At 43.8% G+C, this 19,207-nt stretch overlaps 1 protein-coding gene across 46 annotated transcripts in view; it reads right to left on the bottom strand.

Moving 5' to 3' along the window:
* LOC115589468 (receptor-type tyrosine-protein phosphatase delta) overlaps positions 1-19,207 on the bottom strand; it is a 365,710-nt gene that overhangs the window by 255,983 nt on the left and 90,520 nt on the right. For all 46 annotated transcript variants that reach the window (XM_030430322.1, XM_030430329.1, XM_030430330.1 and 43 more), the window contains exon 4: positions 4,821-4,844. The gene's annotated coding sequence lies outside the window, so the exon portion shown is untranslated. The remainder of the gene's footprint in view (positions 1-4,820; positions 4,845-19,207) is intronic.

Raw genomic sequence — 19,207 nt, 5'->3', positions numbered from 1 at the left:
AGCAAAATAAAAGAGTAAAAATAGAAATAAATGAGACAAAAACAGGAAGGAAGCTAGGTGGTCAGGTGGATAGGTGGATAGGTGGATATAGAAAGGGTTAGTGGAGCTGCAGAGCTTTGAAAACACATAAAACGGATCAAACATGAAGCACAAGATCTCAAATTGGGTGCCCATTGCCCCTCAGCGCACACTCAAAACACACACACACACACACACAGTTTGTCCTGTGAAGTGAGCATCTGATGCTTGGCTGCGGAGCCACCCATGGAACACGGAGGCAGGAGAAGAGAGAAAGGACACCTTAATGTGCCTTCACCATATGCTGTTAGCTACTGATGGATGCCACTCTCCCCAGGCACTGGAACAACTTATGCGTCTGCTGGTGACACAGCCGCCGCTGATAAAGTTAAAGATAAGCCATCTGTTCGTAACAGCAGCCCAGCTTCACTTACAGGGATATGGGCGTCCAAGTGTACACAAATCTATGCGGTGTTTAAATTGCTGTTATACGCCAATCCTTAAGAATCTATGTGCGTACTATGGGTAGTCGCAGGTGCGATCGCCTGCCATAATGAATGATAATCATGAAAAAAAATCAAAAATAAGTGGCAAAGAACAATGCTTCTCACATAATACAAAGTAAGCAGATTTCTCCGACGTGGCTGTAGAAGTGAACACTTGGTGAATCTGTCACTCAAGTCTAATTACTGTGGAATGTATGCAAAGTCACGCTAACAAGCTATCAGTCACATTTCTTATTAACAACTTATCCAGCAGTGGATGGTCTTTTAAAAAATAGGGAGGAAAAAGATTCAACATACAGCAATTTTAAGCTCCCTCAAGAGCTTTTGATAATGCCAGGAGGCTTTTGACACATGCTTGAGAAACTCACCATTAGCGAAATGGCCCGTTACCCAGAGGGCACAGCTAAAGAAAGAAAAGCGCCACACATTTAAGACCCACTGCAGGAACAAGCTATGGTTGATCTCTAATGGTTCGGGGTTATGGCTGCGCGCTTGCTCTCACTACGAGCGTTCCTATGAGGGCTGTGAACTGGAGATCATTGCTATAAAATATATTTTGTGAGATACACCTTTTGACTTGTGCATTCTCTCATTAGAGAGTAGGAGGACAACTCCTCTGTACACAACAGGAAATCATAACTAATGCACATAATTATCAAAAACCACATGATTCTAATTAAGCATGTGTCCTTGGTATTTTGAACAGTATATAACAACACTTTTCCAGGGCATGAGAAACCCAGATGGAGGCTTGAAAGTGTTCTATTATCCGCGAATAGCATTGTTCTTGTCCTCGGAGAGATGAATAAACCAAAACCATTTTAGAAGAAGCCACTCCTGAGTATTACAAAGCTACCAGTGCTTTGGATACTGTCCGGGCTGGCCTTTTATAATACCAAGCTCAGATCTACTTTTAGGCTTCAACAGCGCAATGGTATTTGCTTAGCTAAGCAGCCAGCAATCACTCTCTTCTGTGCCAGTGTCATATCACTGATCAAGTGTGGCTCAGTTCCTGTCTGAGAGGAGGGCTGCCAGACATAATGCAATAATAACTGGTGCACAGCTTGTCTAAGGGAACCAAGGTCCTATTTCATTGCTGACGATACTGGGATGAACTCTTTGTGCTCTTTTCTCTCTCATTCTCCCTCTCCTTACCAACTCTGAAGCCCTTGAGCTTCCGAGAGCATAATGAGCCAATTGTAATTCCTCGCCTATAGCTTTGTATTGAAGAGTGTGCAAGAGAAAGAAAAAAAAAAAATGTACTGGACATTTTTACTCCAAGTCAAAAGACTGTGCTTCAAGGATTATCTTAAGGCGAAAACATGTTTTTGACTTTGAATTATCCTATGATGGGACAGGCGAGTACTAAAGTACCGAGTACTAAAACTTAAGGGCGAGATAAGAGGCTTTGTAGCAGGAGGTATCTAAAAAAATCCCCATAGGAAACATAAATGCAGATCTTTGTCTCATTTTTCTCATCAGCAAAACAGCAGAAACTGGCTGCAGATTGAGTTTCGTCTTAATTAATCGCTGCTGAATGCCTGGGAAAAAAAGCATCACATTTGAGTCAAACGAGGAAGCCTATTCTACAGCACTTACTGACATTAGCAGTGGCCACTGCCATCGTATGATAAACATCTTTCAAGCATCCATTATCTAGATATTATTTAAAGCTTTCACTCTAACAGGTGGCGTCAATGCTATCTGAATTGCTGACCTTGAAAGAAGGCAAATGCATCAACTGGATGTGATATGTTAAAAATCTAACAGCTTTTAGTCTCGACAAAGAGCACTCCTCTTATCCGACATAGTGGACGTGAACCTGCGCTGCTCCCCCACAGATGCCTAGTGTGATGTTTGACAGATTTCTCCCTCTCCAGCTAGGCTCACAGTAAATGTCCATCTGGCAGCTTCCCATGGGTACTTATTATTCTCAGCTAGCCAGGGGTTTTCTGTTTCCGAGCAGTCAGCCAGTGCCTGCCTCAGAGAGTTGAGAGCCGGACCAGAACTGCTTGCAGATGCTCTGCCGGGCAGCCAAACTGTGCTAGTGTGGTGGCATGGCACTGGGTTTTCAATTACACAATGAGGTGGCCATCACCCAAAACTGTCCAAATATGAAAAGTCAAGTGCATGGAGAACAACTTTGTATCCACCAGCCAAGTAACAGTAACATCAAGATATGCCAGTTTTTCTCATCTGAGATGAGATGATTGATTTTCCCCTGATGAACAGATGCTCAGAGCCGTGGGTAGTGTTGAAAGGTCCCGCTGTCCCGGTCTGAGGCCCTGCGAAGGTAGATTCAATCATGCATTTGACCTCTATCACACTCCTGCAGCCTGCTGAGTGTCTCTGGAAACAAAACATAGGATGCTACACTCGTCTTGGCATTCAACAGCAAGGGTCGTTTTCACACTGAGTTCGTTTGTTTGGACCAGAGTTCAGTTGTTCTGTATTTCACTTAGCCTGCTGCTCTGCTGTAGGCTCTCTTTATTACTGATACAATCTCTGGTATGTATGAACAGTCCTTAAGTGATTTGCACCATTTTAACATATGTAGAAAACAAGAACAAAGTGCATCTAATGCGAGAGCCCTTGTGCACAATTTAAGAGAATATGACCCTACAGTCCAAAACGAAGTTAAAACTCTACCATCAGTTTCCTTCCTTGATAAACAATTTATTGTATCGAGCCAGAACTGCTGTGAGGCATTTTGTCTTTGACGTTTTAATTTTAACAACTGACAAATGCCACTAATGTCGCACATGAAAACGTGTCTTCCTATGGATCATGTTTCAAACTGCACAGAACCGTTCTGCATTCCGCAATGGGAATTGAGAACCGGTTCCAATCGAGAACCAGATCCATCAAAATGCTGCCAAGCTTATAAATTCCTGACACCGATGCTGTCATGTTTTTCCGGTGGTTGAGTATTACAACACAATTATGTCAACCTCATGTCTCTATGCTGCTGGAAAACTTGCAACAAGAAGGAGTGGAAACGATGGAAATACCATCAATAAGCTGAAACATTTTTCTTCACGACATACGGTTAAATTCCAGGAATGCCACGTATTTGACAATCTACACGTGTGCCACTGCTTCCAAACTGAGCGACACAACTCTTACCCAAGGCAAATATTATATTTTATGATAACATTAGCGCCATGAAGGCATGATTTAAGAAAAAATTGGTCACAAATTCACAAGGAAGTCTCACTACAGCCCTAACACAAGAATAAAATGTTGGCAGTTTATGTTTCCAAAAGACTATGAATAGGTTAAAATTGTATGCATACGTGAGATATTGTTATTTGTACAATATGCGCAAATGAAGTTCAAATTACATGTTTATTTGGTGACTCTGATATCAAAGCCTGCATTTCAGCATTTGTTAGCTTGAAACCAATAAATATTTTTTTGGCAACAAAACCTGGTATTAGTTATTTTTGTGCCGAAACCTTACCAGATCATAAGCACAGCATTTTCACAGTATAAACTTGAAACTCTGTGTTTTGCAGAAACATGAATCGCCAACATTTATTCTTTTGCCTGGTTTGCTGACAGATGAGCAGAAACGATTTGTACCAACACCCATCCCAAACTGCAGTTCAGCTGACGTCAGACAAACGTGTTTCAGTTAACTCAGGCACACCTGGGTGTTCAGAAACGGCAGTCATATTTCCAAATATTGGATAAATATGTGCCATCCTATTGCAGCTGACCATAAAAATGAGTCAAAAGTGACAAAAAGATTAGAAGTTCCATGAGAGAGGTTATTTAAGTCATCCCCTAAGAAGAGGACATCCGAGGCTCTGACACCGTCAGTGTTCACAGCACCAGGGGGTTCATGTTGACGTGTGGAGTTGGAGGACAGCGGAAGGGATGAGGGATGAGATCCACACACTCCACAGTGTGGAAACAGACACCATCCGCGCTATGCTTGTTTAAGTCAACACTGCCGGCGTATTCTTTGAACAATCTGGGCCATTTGATTCTCATTTGAATAAAATTTAAATTGAAGGCGCAAAGCACACAATCGGCTTGCCAGAAAAAGCCACCGTTGTGTATTCTCGTGCACACATGTGGGAAAATGGGATGGGCGAGGATTGCAGAGCATTGCATACCTTACTGAGCAAACAGCAGCATCTTGGTGCCGCTTGTACTCCTCCCCCTCCCCCCCCCACATCTAACTCTCTTCCATATTTATGCATTCACATCACTCCTGAAGACACATGACAACTCAAACATGACTCTCACTCTTGAGAACAATGCTATGAAAAATGGAATGAGTCTTACCTAGTGTGGAAGAGTTGGTCACATCTGTAAGCGGGCCATTGGGGAGAGGAGGGAGCAGGGGGAAGGAGGGACAATAAGAGGGAGAGAAAGAGAGAGAAAAGAAACGTCAGCAAATTACAATGTACAGCAAGCTAAACTTCAATGCGAGCTGTCACTAGATCCCCTGACAAATGATGGTGTCCCAGCATTGCACAGGCTGGGGGTTAAGAATAGTTCCTGTCAAGAGGGGGACATCATTTATTAATCGAGGGACATGAAACGTCTGAGATGCTCTCCCTCGAGGATTCAAAGTTTGCACAACTTGCATTAATATTTGTCAGTGTGTGGAGATTTTGAGGGTGGAGGCAGGCATGGTGTAAGCAGAAACCTCATCTATTACCAACAAACCTTTGCTTTTTCATGCTTTTTTTGCGCAAGTGTAACATAACCACCAAAACTAATGTGCTGGTAGAAACATACACCGATGTGTTCCCCTCTCTCTGTATGTCTCTGAGGTAAATTAGCAGCCCTCAGATATCTCTCACCCCATGTGCTACAACCTTTGCGACATTTCCCCAAGCTTGTTAGTTTGACAGGTCCAAGGTTCCAACGGCATAATAAAATGACAATCCCGCACGACCCACAAAGACCTTAGGGTGGCCCCGGCACAAACAGTGGACCAGTGCAGTTAAAAAAAGCAACATTTAGCCACATTTCCACTGCGTCACTGCTACCTGACGTTCATATCTCCAAAGATTTATAGAAAGGGACAGTATACAACCTGCGCTCCGCTCTACTTTACTGTACCAACTCTTTGGTGGCTGGAGAAATATGTACTGGATTTCCATTACAGCACGCTTTTTTACAATTAAAGTGGTCCCTCTACGAATGTTCCTTTCTAAAGTGCAGTTTTGCTTTCTTGTAAATGTGCAATAAAACAAGGAAATGGATTGAAGTGACTATAACTGGGTGTAGAGCGAGGGAAATGCTAGACACAGAGCTAACACTGACTTGCAAGTGCATACAGTGCAGTCTAGTTGTGTTGCTAAGCAGAATTTACCGGTAATATGATTTATCATCGATGATGTCTATCCCCCCCTGCATTCATTTACATGTTTGGTGTGCATGCAACAAATCCCAAGAGGATCAACGATGGGGGGAATGTGATTACAGTATCTGTTTTGCACACGGGTACGAATCCATTTCCAGGGAAAGAGGGGAAGACTGGGGTTCAGTCTCTGGGACACCCATTACCATTCTGTCTGACACACATTCACACTGGCTGCCACTGTTGTTGCTAAACAGAGAACTCAGCTGAGGACCTTGAAGCTTCATACCGGGAAAATTGGGCCCAGGGGAGGGGGGTGGCTGGGACTGATGTCAGACTTCAAGAGGCACTAGAAGCACCTGGGGTTTCAATGACATTAGCATCAGTGTTGTTTGGTTGAGAGGGAGTGAGAGACCAAGACACTTAAAGGGACGGCAATGAAAGAAAACAGTATAAATGGAAAGGAGGCAAGCAGGATGCTGCAAAAAAAAAAGTGCATCTACCAGAAAACCATAGAGACTGGGCAATCACACCAAATATATCATTTAACTCCTGAATTGTTCAACACCTGAGCAAACTATTCCAAACAAAAAAAGAAAGGGGAACAACCTGAAGTTCAGCGCTCTCTGCAAATCTATATTGCTCCACCTCTTTCTCTATGAATCCCATTTTGTGTTTCTAAAAGAGAGACTTTTTGCAGCGCAGTGAAGATTATTGATTTTCTGAGTCCTATGGTGGAAATTTGGAAGCCTGGCCAATCAAAACGTGTGGAGGTAGCATTGGGCCTAAGTGGATTAGACTAGCGGGAATGGCGGAGGGTGGGGGTCTAGAGGGAGAAACCAAAGCTCTAGTGGCTTCAATAAACCCACTCTGTGAACCAGGAAAAAGATGGAAGACGGAGACACTTTTTTCACCCTCTCTCACCCTCCTGTTTTAAGCAGATAAGCTGCTTCCAGCGTCTTAGTTATGCTGTGCAGAACCCACAACACGATATGGAAACTTTTGACAAGGCAAAGAAAAGCTGAGAAGTCCGTTCCTCATGTTGTCTTTGCTCTATTGACAAGAGGGATTTGGGGATGTTTGGAGTGGTCAGTGCTGAGGGGGGAATTACAAAAAGCCTCTGTGATGCGACATAGTGAGCATGTCAGTGCTCAGACATGTGTTTTAGCGAAGGCATGGACTCAATATAATTTTTTTACTTTGGCTACCCGTTGCAAATAAGGCATAAATGGCTATGCCACGATGAGTAACTGGCAACCACACCATGAACTTTTTGAGTTGGCCTCCAGATTAAAGAGGTTTCTTTCTTGTATTTGATGTGACAGTTTTATTCCGCAATTTTCACTGTGATGCTCCCCATGACCTCTCTTCTGCCACAATAGGTTGGGGAAGCAATGGAGTGGAATGCTTCTGTTTTACAAAAGACGACAAAAAGTACACATTGATTGGTACCCGGTGAGTCAAATCTTGCAGAATGAGTAAGTTCCGCACATTGTCATCGGATCAAATAAGGCCATTTCATCCGGGACTTACAGAACCTACTAACGGCTTTCCACCATAAAGATGATGACGTGTAAAGAAAACGTGGCGACAGCGATTACATGTGGCCTAGAAATTTGGATTAAATTTACAGAGACATCATCTGCCCTTGGTGGGATATTTGCGGTGCTGTACGTTCAGTCCTCTGAGACGTTTTGTGGCTCTTGGACAAGGACATCAGTTTCCTCAAGGGAGGTTCTTTTTAACACAGCCGATCTTGACTCTCCTCATTCATCACATGCACCATTACAGGGACATTTTAAGGGAGTCGGAGGAGCTGGTTTGTTTTGTCGCCGACAGGTACACCTACAGACGGGTTCAAATCAGCACGATCATTTCAGGGGGTTAAAAGGATTGAGGGTAACATTGGCGGTGACTGTTTAGTGACCTTAGTAATCATTACTCAGTCGATCTGATCTGGTCTCACAAGGTGGAGGTGGATGAATGGGTTAAAGACAGGACTTTCCCCGCATTAAAACGCTAAAACTATAATAATGTAATATACCTATCTAACAACATGTACATACCTTAACATAATGTGACGTACATCAAGTGTGTACATAGCTTCCATCATGTCCTGTGAGACTAGTCTTATATGCCGTTTTTTGGAAGTCATTGGCAAACTACCGATTCTCTTGTTCAGGTATGAGGTCATGTTGGATTCACGTCTGTAAGGATATTAAACTGGTGCGATGTTGGTGTCAGTCTCTAATAACGAAGACTGCGCTCATAACTTTCCAACGCAGTTATCACAAATCATGAATTATCACTCTAATAATTACCTGAGAGATAATTCACCATCTTTCAATCTGACCTTAAACGTCCATAAAGATTCTGACTTTTATCTCCTTGAACACAAATGACCACAGTATATCTGTAAGGGTTTGATGGGGTTGTTAATCATTATCCTTTGCCTCGATTCTTCCTCACCAGCCACTTTTGTCAGAACCTTTTCTCTCCCATATTCTGCTTTCGACTCCCCACTCCCACCCTTCCACTCTTCAACTCCTCAGAGAGATCGAGGACCGAGGGTGATCAGAGTGGCGGTGAATTTGTCTCTGAGGTCAGTTGAGGGAAAAGCTGTATTAGTCTGCATTTGATGAGTATCTTAAGTGGCTCTTATCTTTTTCTTTCATTCTAAATATCTCTTTCTCTCATTATCTCCAAGTATTTTTTTTGCCGGGCACTTTTTCTTCTGTTTTAACAGGCGATGTAAAATAAAATGTGACATTCATGGTTCACTGTGTTATGCTAAGCATGCATATTTCAATGTGCTGTTAAACACTTGATTCATAAGTGCGCTTACAGCCCACATACAGTACACTGGTATTGAATTCCTTATAAATATTTAAATTGAAGTATACCAAGCTGTACCCTGCAAAGATATTAACTTTAATTGTGGGATAAATCTAATCTTTGTAAAAGATGCCATTACCTTTGAGACTCAATAAATCCTACCATTTATTTTGTCGACTCCTTGCAAACACAAAGATCAGTTTAATAGATGATAGTACATTAAAGATGGCACGAGCTGAAACAATAATTACTCTAACTAGACACGAGCACTCAACCGAGCCACCGCAGTGGGCATTTATTGTCTTTCCTCCAGTTCTACAGCACTCTTTACAGATTAATTTAAGTTAATCAGCGGGTTGGCCATATTTGTTTTTTGCATTTGCTAGCTAGTTTTTTCTTCATGTCAGAGAACACACATACACGCACAGAAAAAGAGAGAGTGAGTTCAGTCTAAAATGGCTGCAGGACTGAGTGGCCACTAATTGGAAACCAAAAGCATTGGAGCTGGAAGGGAGCCGAGAAGAAACACTGGAACCTCCGGTGCCAGTTGTCGGTCAATTTAGACCATGACAAAAAGGCCCTGTTTCTTGTGTCACCATTTAACCTATTCACCAGCGTAGAATGAGAACAGCTGTTTTTGTACAGTGCCACATAATGGGACAGAATGGCTCTGGCTGGCCGAGCTCCAGCTAGCTGCAAAAAGGCCTTGATGTAGAGAGAAGAGGGAGAAGGTGTGAAGGAGACATTGCACGAGAGAGAGAACAGTGCTGCCATGTTATGAATGATACTGAGAGAGCTTGCACCCTTCCATCTGAGCTGATATAAACATTACTTCTTTTTTTTTTTTTTTTTCCTTTTCTGTTGCAACAAAGAATTAGAGAAGCGCCGACAGAGGCTACAGATGGCCTGGGCTCACACAGACTGCAGAAGTATCTCGAAGTTTACACAAGTCAGACAAGAAGCCAGATTGGCTCCATAACGGAGGCTCTTCTTTGAGGGAAAAAAAAAATATTGCTCACTTGTTTTTAATCTCTCTTCAAGTCGAGGTGCGAATAAGTACTTTGTGAGTGACAGCCTGATGAGCGCACTTACAGAAACTCCAAACTTCATCAGGCGCTTGTCAGACTCTGCGCTGTCCGGTTTAAAGGCCGCTCAGGCATGACAGTACGGGAAGGAGGTATGCTTATGTTAGCACTGCAGCAGATGTTGCGTTCCTGCTGCAGCTGTCTCCTGTTTGAAAACAGAAGCGATGCGCCATCGCTCTGTATATCTCAATCCCCACAGCCTCAATACTCTCCTTTCATTGTCTTTCCCTCAGGTCAGACTACAGTCAGGTTTGATGATGACAGACTTGATAATAGCTGTTTGATTTTGTATAAAATTGTATATAATTGCGCATCCTTTACGGTCAAACAGTTGCAGTCCTGACATGTTCGTCATCAGGACCTTGAACAGAACTCTAGGACATGAAAAATAGTTTATATGTTGTATCCTACTGCCATCTGCTATATGAAAAGAAAGTAAAAAAAATGAGAGAAAGGCTAAATCAAATACAGCCATGGTCTGATGTATCTTCCCGAGGGCCTTGCCCACCCTCTTGTGTTAAAAAAAAGACCACTGAGGGGATTTAAGGGACTCTTTCAAATGCAGTTTTTTAAAGAATTCTGCCTGGCAGACCTTGATGAGTGATCAGAAGTTGGGGAGATCAGAGACCCATGGGCTCTACGCTGCGTTCTGACCCTGAGTTCAGCTACACAGAGGTGGGATAAAGACTCTTGCCTGGGGAGAAGTAGACGGAAGGACAGGACTAAAAGGAAGGAATAAAAAAAGAGGGAAAGGCAATAGCCTTGATGCCTCTAGCAGCGCAGCACTGGCTTGGCCCTTCATATCAGCCACTTGTGAAGACGAGGGGGGAAACCCTACAGGCAGTCGCATGTCAGCTGGCGCGATCAAGGCCAGCTAAAAGAGGCTTGGATTGGAGTGCTTCCTTCAGGGCTGTGGTGCGAGTAGAAGAGGCGAAAAACAGGGAGGCTGTAATGATGTTTGACACTTCTCTCAAATCAGGTTCCTAAACACTGGCCCCTCGCAAACGACTACCCCATTAACATAGGCCGTGAGGACACGTCTGACAATTGACTGCATTTCCAATTGAAATTCGTCGGGTCCAAGATCACAGTCATTTACGGCCTCATTGCACCGTAAACGCTCACGCCGACTGTCGAAAACGCTCGTGCAAAGGAGTCTTTTAAATCTCTGACTCAAATAGATAATTAGACATAATGAGTAAACAATGTGGCCGCAAGATGCAAGCGCACTTATTGCTTTTTAATTGTGTTTCCCTCTGTGCGCCGAGCTACTTCTGAGAGCTCGCGGTACCTGTGTGCGCTGGCCCGTGCGAGGCCAGGTGCAGTCATTACCACGGGACAGATGGATCAGCAGAAGTGGGGCTCGTTTCCCTTGCAAGGCAACACGGTGGCTGCCATATGTAGGCTCATCATTAAAATTGACCTTTGACCTTCCAGAGGGTGCCTGTCATTCTAATGGAGTTAATTAAAACTGCCCAGCGGTGTGTAGGATGTGGTATGCGCTCTCTGTGTTTGTGGACATTATTGGTTTTCGAGCAGAGAATTATAATGGTGTTTCTGTGTGTCTGTGTGTGTGTGTGCAGCATTTGTGTGTGTATGTTTGCATCCTCCTTATGTGTATTAGAGCGACCGGCTGCTCGTGCCGTTTTTTATATGTGCGTTCCCCATGTCATTGCGCGCATGCGTGTGACTCCCGTGTCAGACGTGTTTAAGTTTGGGAGCTCCTTTTAATATTGCCAATGCAGCTCCTTTGAAAATTCATTAAAGTGCTTCGACCCCTCTGCCATCTGTGCGAGCGAGAAGGGAGAGAGCGGCGCGAGGGAGGCAGCTGGGGAGAACGGGAAGATGAAAATTCTGACACGGGCGAAAGCAAGCGGGCAAGCCCCTGGACACAGAATGAAGAGCCAGTGATATGCCAGCTTTGAAGTGCTATTTATTTATTCCTAGACCTTATCTAAAGGTTGGATTCAAATTTAGATTGAGATAAAGGCTGCGCGCCGGGGTCACACCTTGCTCTGGATAGAATTTGAAAGACAAATGGCACTCGTTACGTAACGGTGACGCGTATAAAATAATAATAATAATCAAAAGAACGATGCCTTAGAGGTCCAATTAAAAAATGCTGCACACATTGCCTTGCGTCAAGCTAAAATGTAATTAACTCCGCAATTACATACAGTAATACTACGAGAGAAGCGCGTGGCCCGATTATGCCCATAAATCTTCATTGTTGACGTGAATTGCATATACAAATCAGCGTAGCCGAGCCAGATCATCATCGCATACTGGAGTTTAACACACATTTGGAACCTTCGCGCTTCCATGTTCCGATTTGAGCTGCGATTTAATTCGCCAGGACAAGTCGTTACGTCCGCGTGACTCTTCTGTCATCTCCATGCCGGTTACTTCTCGCAATAAAGCAATATGAGTTGCAGTGTTTATGCCCCGTAATCACTTTCCCCTACACCTGATCTCCTCTTGATAAAGTCAGCGCCGCCAACATTATTGCTGTTATAGTCGGAAATATGGGGCTATGTATTATGCATTAACGACGATCTCCCCGAGGAAAGGTACACACACTTTGATGATGAACGCGCTCACACTATTATAGGCCACCTTATACTGTAAATGCATGTGAGGCACACATCTCCCTTCCTCTGTCTTTTCCTCACACCTATTCTCACACACACACGCACACACACTCACGTCAGCAGTCACACACACACACACACAAAACACCTCCCCAAAGCATCGGGGTGTAATAGAGGCTGCCTGCACTTTGCCTCGTCTCTGCTTCTCTGACACTAATCAACACCTCTACTGCTATTAAAAATACCTCTCCATGCCTTTCTGATAACTATCTCATTTACATGACTGGCGCTCTGCAATCGGGACTCGGTGATGGGGAGGTGTGACAAGCTAAGGTGGATCGGAGAGGAGGAGATGATAGGGGTGAGAAGAAAGGAGAGGAAGAATTAGTCCAGAAAGAAGACAACTGCTTGAAGGGAGAGAGGATCGTGCACACACACGTTTGTTTATGGATTTGACATTTTAGCATGTGAGGCACTGATTCAAAATGTGATTTGGTGCAAATCCTCTGGTATTTTCAAGAAAATATGCGATGGGCTAAAAATACCGCAGCTGAAATGAGAGCAAGGCTTCCCGTTGGTGGGGGGGGGGAAAAAAAAGAAAACACCAGAAACCTTCGCCTCCTCCTTTCCTCCCTATGTCTTCTCCTCCTTGTACTCCTCCCTCCTCTCTTTCTCCTCTTGGCTGACTTTGTGTAGCGCCACGGGGCTTCCAGTGAGCCTGAGCCGCTTTGGCAAGACCTGTGAGCCTGGATGGCATTGAAGAGACTGGGACGATGCATCCAGGCGATGGGTGTAGTTGGGCAGGAACGCGGGAACAAGGGCGGGGGGGGGGGGGGGGGGGGGGAGAGAAGCAGTCAGCAAAGGAGGGACGGTCGGGTAGAAAGATAGGAAAGTTGTAGGAACCATTGTAGGTGGTTTCAATCATTCTGATGCCATCTGTTCCACTCCATTTTTCGCACTGACGGTGGATATTTTCCCCGGTGAGACGAAAGCAGTCTGTGTGCGAGTGTGTGTGCGACAATGAGAGATAGTGAAGGACAGAACAGTATGGGCACCGAGCACAAAACATTTATCTCGAACATGCTGTACATTCTGAACTGTACAACACAAGTGTCGGATTATATCTGTTAGAGCTGCAGCTAGTTACTATTTTCAGTGTATGATCCTCTGATTATGTTGATGATCGGTCAATTAATGGGAAAATGGTGAGCAATGCATATTTTCTCCGAGCTTGAGGCGACTGCTTGAAGAAAATACATTCATAAGATGAAACGCACTAGATGTTATTTTGGCCACAAGGGGTCCCTCAATCAAAACAATAAAAACAGAAGATTGTGGTTAGAGTTGTGAGGTTGCATGGGATCATGGGAGTTGTTGTTAAACAAACACTGCTGCCGATGAAAGTCTTTCTGAACTGGAGCAATCTGACAAGAGAAGATATGTTCACAGACAAAGCTACGTACGTACGTTCTCCCTCTCTGTCAGAGGTATCTTCTAATCGCAACAGGCGATTAAATGATACGCAACATTACCTTCAGTAAAATAAAGAATTACCCGGGACGGAACATTGCTTTGGGATTATCTTACACAAAATCAAGGCCTAGTCTTTTAAAAACAGACATATTACATATTATGTCCTTAAGAGTCTACTGCAACTACTACTGGCTCCGTCAGGCTTTAACCTGACACGTTAATATCAATGTGCTAACACAGAGTGATAATGCTAACATGTTGAGATATAGTTTACCGTGTTCACCTTCTTAGTTTTGCTCGTTAGCATGTTAAAATATGCTAGTTAGCACAAAACACAAATGGGATTGTCATTAGTTTGGCAGTTATTTGCTGGTAAATCAAAGTATAAGACCGATAAACACACTGACCGGCTGATGGCACCAGATGAATAGCTGAGGTTACTCCAATTCATCCTGAAGGCACCTATGTACCAAATATAAATGTCTGTGCCAAAATTGCAGTGCATCCAAAACATTTTGACACGTTTCACTCCAAACCTCAAAATTCAACCTCACAGTGGTGCCAGAGACAATGTCACGGGATGACACGTGGGCACCATGAGTGCCTGTCCAAAATTGACAGTCCATCCAATGCTTGTTTAAATATTCTAGTCAGGATCAAAGTGGCGGATGAACCGGCTCACCAGCCGCATGGCATCAGAAGAGCCATGCTGCAGCTGTGGTGAAAAATACTGGAAGAAAAAAAATCAAGAAAAGTAGCAAGCTGTAATCTTGTTGGATTTTAAGCATATTTCACGAATAAATGAGTTCAACGATTAATAAATTATGTAAATGAATACATTTTCTGCCGTTTAAAACCGCCCCGCGTGTGACTTTGCTCCAGCGACACTCCTCCACTCATGAGATGCTTTGCACCTGGTGTCATCTCTCCGGCTGGGCCCTGGTACCCACATCTTCTGGGCATTTAACTCATGTTACCGCTCTGCTTAAACATGCATGAAGTTCTAACAGTGCTCCCCTCCGCCTCCCAGCTCCCACTTTCTCGCTTTCATTTGCTCTTTCAACTGAATCTTTCTCTGTCACTCTCTGCCTTTGTCTCTTCATGAGCTCGGTCTGTTTTTTTTTTCTCCCCCGCTCTCCTCCTCCTCCTCCTCCTCCTCTCCCTCCTCTTTCCCCCTTCATTACCTGTCCTGCATCAGTAGAGTCGCTCTTCCTCTGTTTCTCCCTCCTGGATAAAAGCTGGCACTGAAACCCCCTTCTTCACGTGACCCTGGCTGCTTATATAAAAATCCAGCTCTTCAAGATAAAAGGCGACTGAAAATAATACCAGCATTAGGGTTTCCTATTTCACCGCGTTTCAGTTCTGAGGGGTCAGTGAATCTGCCTGATGTGGAATATTGAATATGAAGATGGAAAAGTGCCATAGTGGTTTTTCAGCATGTTTGCTCAGTAAACGCAGTGTTATTGGATCTACAAGGACACTATAGCGGTTCAGGAAAAAGGCCACCGTCGGCTTACACGACACCTCAAAAAGAAATTGGGGGGAAAAAAAAATGGAGTGAAATTCAGATGAATGTGAGGACAGAACTGTGCACAATAAGAGAATAGACAGCAGAGGTGCACCACTCTAAAAAGAGAATGCTGACATAACACTGGCGACACTCATCACAAACATGAATATATGAATAGAGATGTAGCTTTATACATTTTATTCCTGATAATATCATATAAAATATATCTATATTTGTTATATTGTGGGTCGTCACCATACAACAAGCCTGGTTAGAGTCTACAGCCGTGCTAGCAGCGCCTTGAGGATGTAATTGGGCACAGCGATGCTGACATCAGCATGCTTACATGCTTACAATGGCAACGCTAACATGTTTAGCAGGTTTACCATAATCAACATATTTAGCACAGAGTACAGCTGGAGACGGTGGGAACAGCATTAGTCTGACAGGCGTTCTGAAATTATCATTCGTATGAAAAAAATAACCGCCAAGCTTGTGAAAACGTCGGGTTCACACGTGGCATTATTTTGTAATCTTTGGTTTAAATGTGGAAAAGGCCAATCGCGTGACATGTTTCAGTTCCCGTGTGAAAAGGCAAATTGTGAATGTGGTGATGAAAGCTTGGTTCAAATACATCTCATCCGCTCCAAATCTATTGGCAATCCAATACGTGTTGAGACATTTGCTGAAAGACGAAACAAGCTGACCTAATGATGGTGCTGAAGGAGGTCGGGGAATCATTAAAATCACTAAGCACCATTGTCTGGGGAGCACGGATGTTCCTACAAAATCTCATGGCAATCCATCCATCCATTGACAACGCCATCCCTTGAGCCATGATGCTAACATGGGTAAAAAAATCTACTATCTACTCAGTCTAGCCTCTGTTCTTATGTGTTAAACCAAACAGCCAACCTTGGCATCAATCGTTACAATACTCAACCTCCCAATGTGCTGTGCTCTCAGCAATCAGGAAGGTAAACAACGAGGTTGCTTGAGGCTCGGAAGTAGTCTGCTGGGACCCCATCCCACCTAATAGTCTAATTAAAGCCATTGATTGCTTATATAAGCACACATAAGCAGTGGACATTCCCCACTAACAACCACCCACTGGACTGGTAATTAGCACAAATACTGAGGTATGGTTAACTCAGTCACAGTTTCTCCCGCCTCATTTGCTCGGTAGTGGTATTGTTTATTTAACCCACGCTCCTTGCTTGCATGACCTTTCCGTGTTGGTGCTATTGTGCTGCGTCGCGCTGTCACTCTCCTGCGACCGTCACTATCACTCCTGAGCATCTGTGTTCAATCGGCATTTAAATCTCCGTCCAACACGCACAATGGTTGTCATGATTTGGGAGGACTAGCTGGGAGACCGGGCTTTGCCGAATACCTTTGTGAGAGCTGTCTGGATTTGATGGCCCCCAGCGAGAGCCATTGTCAAGATCACAAAAAGTCAGACGTCTTACCTCCTCAGGCTCTCTGAGGCATGATTTTTATATCCCGCTGTTTGTGAGTTGTGACTCCTGAACTTACTGAAGGGGAACCATATTTAATGAATACTGGTTCCCCCAAGAAGATGAATAGGTTTTTTGAAGTGAATTATGTGATATAAATAAAGAATGCCCAGATAGAGGACAATGCCCGTCTTGTGGCAAAGTATGTCTGCGTCCAACAATGGACGTTTTATCTTTTAGAACGGATATGTGATAACAGCATAATGATGACTGATTACTCGTGATTTAGAAAAAAGATTGAGCAATCAAGCAATCATGTTCAAGTGCATTTTATTTCTTTTTATCTACTTAAGTCAATTGAAAAGTGAAGAGAGAGCACAAATTGCTGAAGCCCAGGAGGAGGTACAGTATTATCCAGTCATAATCCACCAAGGGCACGGGTGGATTTAAACAGTCGGCTATCTCAGTGGACTGGAGGGCAGATTTATTCGAACGATGCAGCAAATGGATCACTCCCAGTCTGAGTTAAGCGTCAACAATAAGGATACACAGGTTAAGCCTCTGCAAAAATAACAATATAAAAAGAGGACATATAAATTCTGAATTTGATCAGAGACAATAAAATTTAGCGACAGAGGTCAAGAGGATCATCTTGGCACATTGAGGGATGACAGTGCTGTCATGAAAATTCATTGGCGACGGCACAACTGCTTTTCACAGCGCTTTGAGTGCAGAATAAAAAGCTGGGTGATTTATAATGCAAGAACAAGAAAAACCGGATACAGAAGAAAGAAGAGGAAGAGGAACTGTCTGATTCTCCCTCTAAGGTTACAAAGATATACAGTATATTCAAAGGCCAGGGAATGTAATCAGTGTAGGTTGGACATGCTGCATGAAAGAAATAAAAATAGTAAGAAGCTAAAATCAGTTGCCTGTGCAAGAGAAACTTGTTTTAACTTAATGTAACTGTACGATACATTCAAGTGGCAATCCATTCCGTACCACTTGCTCCAAAATTGCACCACAGTAGCCACAGCGTGTGTCTAAGTACAGCCAAGAGGGAAGAACCCATCTCTGTACCAGTTATACAAAAGATCCCCCACTAAGCTCACATGCTGTGCTATGCTATGTACTGTTCAATCATTTAAACAAATTGTGCAGGAAGTCCTTCCTATATATGAGAGTATATCACCTGTTGGTCAAGAGTAGGTAACATTTTGTCATGCACGACAAAATGTTACCTACTCTTGACCAACAGTGAGCCTACACTATGCCTAATCACTTGTGTGCACCATATGAGAGAGCGGAAGGAGGTTTGCATATACTGGCAGAGAAAAGATCTGTATTACGGCTGAGCCGGGCACTAAGCTGCGTCCAGGTGTTCGACTCTTTCCAGGTGGCCGTGTAATACTCTTGCCGACCCGGATCATGGCAATCATGGAGCTGGCAGAGATGGCTCATTGCCGACACCAGTGTAGTGCCTGGGTAATATGCCAAGTTGGCAGCGACACGCCAGAAAAGCAGGCGGGCGAACAGGCAGAGAGTCTGTAACGCTCCTGGAGTGGAAAGATGGTGGAGAACCTTTGATTTTCTTTTCTGAAATCATGAAAATGGCACAGTCTGGTATGAGATCTTTCTGATTTCTTTGACTTGTCGGTGTCAAGAGCAAGGGTGGTGGTACGTAATGCTCTGGGCTCTGTGTATCGGATGATGAGGGCTTCAGTCTTGCATTATTTTGAAATTTCCTTCCGGTTTCCACTGTATTTATTGTGTTTCAACACAACGACAAACCTTTCTTTTGTCAGAGATTGCCAACATGCCATATCATGTACACTCAAAAATCCTCAGACACAGAGATGATCTTTATTAGCTCAGGAAGCCAGAGTTTCATGCAGCCCCACTCTGGACCTGCACTGTCTGGGCGCTGTGTGCTCCACAGTGTAAGTAGCTTGGCTGGCAGGCAGCCACAGACAAGCGCTGTGTTTCTGCTTGCCATCCTCTCATTTGACTGCATGGTAATTACCGTCTCAATGCGGTAAGAAAAAGCAGCTTTTGGTAGAAGGATTGAGAGAGAAAAGGGAGAAATGTGAGGGTGTGTGGCTTAGCGGCTTAATGAACATGTCAGATGTATTTAAACAAATGGATTACCACATCTGCACACACTCGGCTGGATCATGCTTGCTCCAAAACACTTAGTAGTCTGTAGTGTCAGGGTGAACGAGACAGACATATACTGGAGATGTGCTGGGAATGGTAGTAAGAAACATAACACCCCAGCATTTGTGCATATAACGGAAATCAGACCTGCGTCAACCTAATCAATCCGCCTGTCACTCAACTCTACTGTAGGGCATCTACGTCTATATGTCATCCTTTATATAATTACCTGCTCTTAGGAAGGCGTACATA

Source organism: Sparus aurata, chromosome 10 (assembly GCF_900880675.1).
Source record: "Sparus aurata chromosome 10, fSpaAur1.1, whole genome shotgun sequence".
Taxonomy (NCBI): domain Eukaryota; kingdom Metazoa; phylum Chordata; class Actinopteri; order Spariformes; family Sparidae; genus Sparus; species Sparus aurata.
Note: the sequence above shows the minus strand (reverse complement) of the source record. Positions and strands in the feature narration are given on the sequence as shown.